Consider the following 8022-nt stretch of genomic DNA (forward strand, 5'->3'; position numbering starts at 1 on the left):
ATGAGGACGGTAAAGTGCAACGTGAAGCATCACATGAGGAGCCAACTTTGCCAAATTTTCTTTTGATCATACACATGCTTCAAATGACTTGCATCCATTCACATCCTATCGCATCCCATTTCATCTTATCACATCTATTCACATCCCATTCACAATGAGTATGTGAAAGAATGGATAAGGATGTGTATGAGAAGAATGGATGTGAATGTGTATGTGAAGAATGAATGTGAATGAGTATGTGAAAGAGATGTATGTGACAGAACGGATATAGATGTGTATGTGAAAGAATGTGATGTGATGGATGTGAATGTATGGATAGATATGAGTAGTCGTACATGTGAACGATTGGATGGATGTGGATGAATGAGATGAGATGTGTATGAATGAGATGTGATGTGGATAGAAGTGATGTGATATAATGGTGATGAGAATGAATGTGATGGATATGAATGAATGTGAAGTTATGGGATGTGAATTGGGACAGATGAGAATGAATGAGATGTGAGGTAAAATGAATGGATGAGTTGTGAGTGAATGTGATGTGGTCTGAATGGATGAGATACAAATGAATGTGATGTGATGAGATGTGGATATGATCTGATGCGAGTGGATGAGATCTGATGTGGATATGAGTAGATGCGAGTGGATGAGATCTGATGAGGATAAATTGAGGAAAGATGTGATGAGATGAAAATGATGTGATTGGATGAGTATAGGAATACTTATGAAATGGTTGTGGAATTAAATAATGTAGTTGATGTGGAACAATGTGGAAAGACGAGAGTTCGTTATAGAAAAAACTGTATTTATGACTTGTTTTTTTAATGAATGTTTTATGTCAAGAATGCTTGGGGAAGCATTTTGACCGTCTTGTGAATGAGGTCATGGAGACCTAATCTATTAAGTTGCAACAACGACGACGGAGAGTCAATGGCGGACGCCTCACGTAGCAAGGTCGGCCAAGGTCTTGACCAGCCTCGGTTTTTGATTAAAATGGTGAGCTTTCGGTACGGTGGATGAGGGACCAAGGAAGCGGCCTATGAGTGAAGTGCTAGGTCACTTGTAAAGGATCCTAGAGGGTGCTGACCATACGGTGCTCGGGCTCTGGGTCACCAATGACGATACCCACACGTGCGTTGTGGTGGAAGATATTGGAACAAGGAGTAAGAGTTGTTTTCTGAATTCGGGCATAGATCTGGTTGATTGACCTTGCTGGTCCTCAACGGATGAGTCCATGGCCCTTTTATATGGATCCATTGGTTGATCTTGTTGATCTTTAATGGAGTTTCCATTTTGATATGTGAATATATTGACGGTTACTATGAGCTAGGAACTATCGAAAAGGCCCCTGAGTGGACAGGTGGTGAGCGTTCTGGTTGCCAATGATGCCATAGGTACACCGATGAAGGAATGATTGGAAATAAGGATTTAACCGCAGATTTTGAGGATTAGGATCAGTGACTCAATGGTATCATTAAATGATTATTTTTAAAGATAGCTGATTCTGTGAAAAAGTCAATTTCATTGGGTGTGTAAGTGGTGTGACTAGTTTTAAGTTTGCATGAATATCCGGTTAGGGGGCCTGGGAACTCTTTTCCCTGATACCCGCCGGGACAAAACCTAACCAAATTTCCTAATTAGATCCCATCACTATAGTGGTTGGGTAGTTGGCTAACCCATGGGACTGATGGGGTTAGGCTGGACTGATGGATCCCTAAATTGAGACTCAATTTCTGTTATGGTACGATAGATGAAGTAAATCTTAGACAAAAAATTGTTCTATGGAAAAGAATCAACGACTGTGCCTCTCAATGAGGAAAAAAGCATTGGTCTCTATGATCCAAGGGCAATCTTTTCCCTGATCTGACTATGGGACTTACGGGTTCGGTCAAATCAGTTCTGTTAGATAAGCTTAGCTTTTGACTACGTTAGAGAAAAGTTTATCCTGGAGGAATCACCCGTGCTTTCCGGGCAAGGGAAGTTTTTTCGGGTTCTGTTTTGGAAGAACCGATGGATTAGTCTTTTGTCCATGGGCGAGGCCCCGAGTGTGGGACCCTGCCCTGTGTAAGAAGTGCTACTTTCACTGCTAGCACCCCTGAATTTGTTGCACGGTGGGGACACGGATCTTACAGGTGAGAGAATGTCCAATGAACATTTTGAAGAATGGACCAACAAATTGGACATGTACTTCAAGATTAGTCCAAGAAGTGAGAAGGCAAAATTCTGCTTTGCCACTCTACATTTGGAAGGCTATGCCCATGCTTGGTGGTGAGAATTGCAGAGAGTGATGGTTATGTGGTCATTTCTTGGGAGGCCTTCAAGGAAGAGGTGAGGGAGACCTTCACTTCTAGACTTCAAAAGGCAAGCTCATATGTGAATGAGATGATTTAGAATAAATGGGGAGTGTAACAGCATACACTCATAAGTTTGTCAAGCTCACATTGCATGTGAAGGACTTTCATGAGCACTTTAAGATTATCAAGTATATCAAGGGATTGAACCCAAACATTAGGGCTGATTTGAAGGCTCAAAATCCTATCAATATCAAGCAAGCAATGGTATTTTCCGAGACCTACTATGAAGAAAAGTATGCTAGCCAAATATTTCACAAGGGGCTGATGTATCCTCCTTGCCATCATGGAAGTCATCTAAGGAAGCTTCTTCAACCACTACCATCATCCCGAGGTATCCTACAATGTATGGTAGAGGTGCAAAGACCAATTTCAGATTTGGTGGGGCTCCTTCAAAGGGAGCCATTGGTGATTCAAAAGCTTCTAATTAGTATCAAGGTTTTGAATTGGGTTGTTGGTTGGAGGAGGTTACTCACTTGATAAGGCTAGGAGTTTGTTTAGGTTGAGAGATTACCTAAGATGTGGAGGCCAATGTTGATGAAGATGAGTCTTGCATTGTTGAGAGATTTGACTCATCTTATTCATCAAAGGCACCATGTTTTGTGATGATTAGAAGTTGTAAGGTCGCATTTTATTTTTGCTAGGTGATGTGGCACTCTGTGGCTTGTAATCCATGCTCTTTCAAGCAAGATATATTCTTGCATTATGTTTGTAGGGGATCTACAAGACAACAATCTAGCTTGTAATCCATGCTCTCTCAAGTAAGATATATTTTTGCATTGTGTTTGTAGGGGATCTACAAGACAATAATCTAACTTTAATTATAAATTTAGCATTTTAACATCCAACACTTAATATTTTACAACAATCTACCATGATAGCATGCACATTGATAGGCTATAGACATGTGCATTTGTACATGTATATGCCAATAAGATAAAGTTATCTTTTCAGCCACTTTTGCTTGATGTTGCACTCAATACATTAGAGTAGGATTCTCAACCCAAATACAATATAGGAAAGGTGTAGTATACACTCAAAGCCCGCCTTTCAGCATGTATCTCACATCTATGTTTGGCGCACATTTGTAAAGGCTCCCATTATGAGGAGAAGCCATCGGTGTATGTGTCTTTGGTGGAAACCCTAGCTTAGACGCTTGATGGAGTCGTTTTATTATCACCATTGATGGTTAGGGGTGCAAGAGTTAGCTGGGGCCCAACAGTATAGAGAATATTCTTGGAATATTATATAGGATACCTAATGAAATATTCCTATAATATTTAATTAGGAGATAATGAGGGGTGTAAGAGTTAGCTAGGGCCCAATGATATAGAGAATATTTCATACCTAAGAAGTGGGTGGTGGTGGGGATGGTTGTCCGCGTTCTTGATACGCGGACAGCGTTGATACCGCATAACTGTCCGTACGTCTAGCACACTATCTCTTATGTAACACTATAAATCGACATAGTCATCACACACTAAGGTATCTAATGTTTGTGAGTATCCACACTCTTTACACTTAGTACTTCCTCCATCCGGAGTCTATCTAGATCGCCATCTAAGTCTACTTGAGAGCACATGGGTGGACAACACTATCAAATTGTATCTATCTTAGAGTTTTAAATTCTCTCCATTGTGTGTCTATTGGACTTTGTTTTGCCATCTATCTTTATGTTGTGCTATATTCTTATATGGTATCAGAGCTTAGGTGCTTTTAGCAAAAATAGTGCATAAAGTCTATTCTTTCTTTGCATAGAATACTAGAAGTGATGGCTTCTACCTCTATTGCTACTATTGCATCAGTATTGCCCATTCGTCCACCAGCCTTCACAAAAGTCAAGCTTGATGGGACAAACTACACTCTCTGAAAATTCAAAATCAACGCCATTCTAGACTCTTAATGAGCTTTTAGAAACTGTTCCTGGGAACGGATGCAGAACCAGTGGGAACCCCCGACCCCAACAACAATGCAAACACACTTCCACTAGATGCTACACTTCTTTGGGCATGGAAGAGGTGCAATGCTGATACACTTTATGCCAGGCATCGGGGCGGAGGCTTGGACCATATTGAGGAATCAGTACGAGACTCGAATCAGTACGAGACTCGAATCAAACTAGGATTCAGAATCTTGAGAATCAACTTGCCGCGCGCTGAGAGAAGTTTGTTAAAGGAGAAGTTGCTGAAGCATTTATCACACGGATGAAAAATCTGCAAGATAAAATGGCTTTGCTCTGCTCTGGGGATTACAAAGACCAGTGATGAGGAACTAGCCCGGAGGTGCATCCGAATTCTTCCACAAAATTATAATGGGTTGGTTATAGCATTAAACAGTCAGGTTAGAGTTCCACCTCTATCATTTGAAGAATTTAGTGCTATGTTGCTTGAGCAGGAGATGTGCAGATGAAAAATCTGCGAGATCAAATGGCTGCTCTGGGGATTACAAAGACCAGCGAGGAACTAGCTCGGAGGTACATCCGAATTCTACCACAAAATTATGATAGGTTGGCTACGGCATTAAACACTCAGGTTAGAGTTCCACGTCTATCATTTGAAGAATTTAGTGCTATGTTGCTTGAGAAGGAGATGTGGCTGAAGACCCGCCGCCATGGCGGGGTGATGCTGCATTTTTGGCCAATGCTAAAGGCAAAGGCACGACATCTTCTGAGATGACAAGAAGAAGAAGAAGTTTCAAGGGAGAAAGCATGTTGACGCTCATGCCGACCACTCTGAGATATATAAGAAATGAGGTATACGGCCAAGATAGTCAATAGAAAGTAAAAGGGCCTTCAACAATTTGAATCTCCAAGAAGATACAAGCCAATCACCTCAATAACATTACTGGAAGCACAATGTTCCATCGGAGACTTGTTCTGAAGATATCAGAGTCAAAGGCCACGCCCCCAGAGAAGAGGAACCCTCATAAACTTGTATGATGAAGTTTAAACAAGCAATACTTGAATGACTTGTTAGGTCTGCCCGCATATAAGCCTTTAGTAGTAGTTACTAGTGAGTGACCTAGCTTTGCCCGCAATGTACTACTTGAAATTTGAATGCCTTGTCCTGACTTGAATGCCTTGTTAGCTTGCCTTTTTTCAATTCAAAACCGCCATTCAACTTGTTTCGAAAGTCAACGAAGCTATAGGCTAGCTAGGCAAATGAATCAATCACTCTTTAAAGGAGTTGATAGATAGAAAGGAAACAGTGATAAACTTCTCCCTCCTCCAAAGGGTACGCGTAACCCCAAAAGCCGCCTTCCATGAAGCATCTGTAGTGTGTTTGTTTGATTCACAGAATAAAATGCTGTGTGCACACTAGGACTACGCGATTTATGTGTGTGTGAATACGGCATCCTACAAACGAGCGAGGTTGGTGTAACCAAAAAGCTAGGAGGACCATCACAACTATAAAATGCCGGGGTTCCCACAAATTTAATGTGAAAGGAAGCCGAAGCAACCGAGTCAGGATGGCCGAGCGGTCTAAGGCGCCAGTTTCAGGTACTGGTCCGAAAGGGCGTGGGTTCAAATCCCACTCCTGACAATTTTAACGCATCCCTGCTCCCTGCCTTTTGAGGGGCATTATTATAAGCTGTCCTGAAAGCAGCGGAGGACGGAGAACATCAGTTAAATTTCTTTCGAATCTTAGAAGTTTAATGCCCGAATGGAGAGAGAGACCTACAATGGTGTGAACGCAAGAGCTTGGCCTACCACCATGGCTTCCAAAAAATAATATATTCGACTTGGTAAAGGGCTTCGTGTGTGGAAAGATACAACATGCACCATGAGCTCCCGTACAATTGAAGTGAGGCAATTATAGAGCACTTTGATATAAGGACTAAAATAAATTCTGGTTTTTCAAAAGTCTTGTGGAAGACCCACCTCCACGAAAATATAAATGTTGGCTCAGTTTCCAAAGATGTATAGCCTTGAATCATAGTATAAGTCCAATATCCTTCTTTATAAGTTGATAAACCATTTCACCACCTTGGAGCATCGGTTGAATATCTACCCCTATATAAGACTAGCATAAACCTCACCAATTTATAAGGGAACACCACAAGAATGATATAGAACACTTAAGGTCATCATCACCCATAGCTTTATAAATACATCTACTCTAAATGAAGACCCAAAATGAAGATCTATAAGTAATTTTTGGGTATGGTAGACTCCAAAGAGTCTATAAAAACTTGTGTGAATAAGGTTTAGATTTAATTTCCTTGGAATAATAAGGTTAGAGAAATCACCCATGAACCTTAGAAGTTGAAGTATAAAAATAAACATTGGAAACCTTAGATGAAATAAACCTTTGATTTAAAAAACCTCAAATGACTCCCAAAGCTCTAAGAAAAGGCACGATGAAGAGAGTAAAGAGCAATGTGAATAAAATTGTGAGGGTGAGGAAAACTAGAGCTTCTAATTTTTGCTTATAAGAGCTCTTATACAAGCTTCACATAGCTTTTTCCCTACAATAGTGTTTTTTGTGAGATTTCTCTACACTTGTAGCTCAAGCTCTGCACCTTGTGGATCAATGTATGGGTAGAATCTTTCCATTTTTTATTGCGAACCGCATAATTCTAAATCTAAGCTCTTGATTTAACTTGTTTAGTTTTTCTTCTTCGTCATGCCAAGCTTGAACTTGGTGCATTTTCCCCTCTTGTTGCCTTGATTTCTTTACTTATCATAGGTCGCCTTTGGTAGAGATCAAGGCTTAATGGACTTGCCTTTTGTTCTTTGCTTGTTATAAGTCTCCTTTTAGCAGAGGTTAAGGCTTAATATACTTGCTTGTATTTGAGTCCTTGCATGTCTAAAGAGGTTAAGGCTTAATAGACTTGCTTGTATTTGAGTCCTTGCATGTGTAAAGAGCCTAACGGGCTACTCTCTCTATCTCTTTCTCTTATGAATGGAATAAAGAGAATGTGGGGGAGAGGGCGAGCTTAATTTCCTTGTAAGCAAACACACAGATGCGAGAGAGGAAGACACAAAGAGATGGATGGATGAATTTTCTAAGGGAAAGTACTCTCGTACTAAAATATACAAGGTCTCGGTCCACAGCGTGAACCCGACTATATGAGCTGGTGCTATAACTATGCCATGCTCTAGTAATCTCGATGTGGTTCGTCATACAACCTATCATCCCACTGGCAACATATTAACCATAAATCTCACCAACCGTGCCAATGGCATAAGTGCAAAAAGCTATTAAGCGGCTCATTAATATCTGCACAAGCATTGGTTGAGCTCGATATCTTAACACTCCCCCTCTAGCTCAACTCCACACAACTGCACTCCAAATAAGCTCCTAAACTTGTGGAGCTTCTCTTTACCTAATACCTTCGTGAAGATGTCAGCCACTTGATCCTCTATGCTCACATATACGAAATCAACGTGACTTACTAGAACCTTATCCCTCACAAAGTGATAATGCACCTCGATGTGTTTCATCCTAGCATGATAGATTGGGTTATTTGCTAATTGTATGTTGCTCATGTTGTCACAATAAATAATAACATCCTTATCCATGGGCTCACCCATATCACCAAGTAGCTTCGTTTCTCTTGGGCTCCCTACATACTATTGTAATCCTAAGCCTCTTGTATATGTGTAATTAAACTATCCAAAGTGTAAAGCAATGATTATACTAGGTAAAATGATATGCAGGTATTCAAA

General features: G+C 40.6%; 1 non-coding gene across 1 annotated transcript; it reads left to right on the forward strand.

The window, feature by feature from the left end:
- The first annotated feature begins 5813 nt into the window (after positions 1 to 5813).
- On the forward strand, positions 5814 to 5893 carry TRNAL-CAG (transfer RNA leucine (anticodon CAG)). Its single transcript has one exon. It is a non-coding gene; the product is annotated as a tRNA-Leu (tRNA).
- Positions 5894 to 8022: the final 2129 nt, after the last annotated feature.

Source organism: Cibotium barometz, chromosome 50 (genome assembly GCF_041138505.1).
Source record: "Cibotium barometz isolate CiBa-2024 chromosome 50, ASM4113850v1, whole genome shotgun sequence".
Taxonomy (NCBI): Eukaryota; Viridiplantae; Streptophyta; class Polypodiopsida; order Cyatheales; family Cibotiaceae; genus Cibotium; species Cibotium barometz.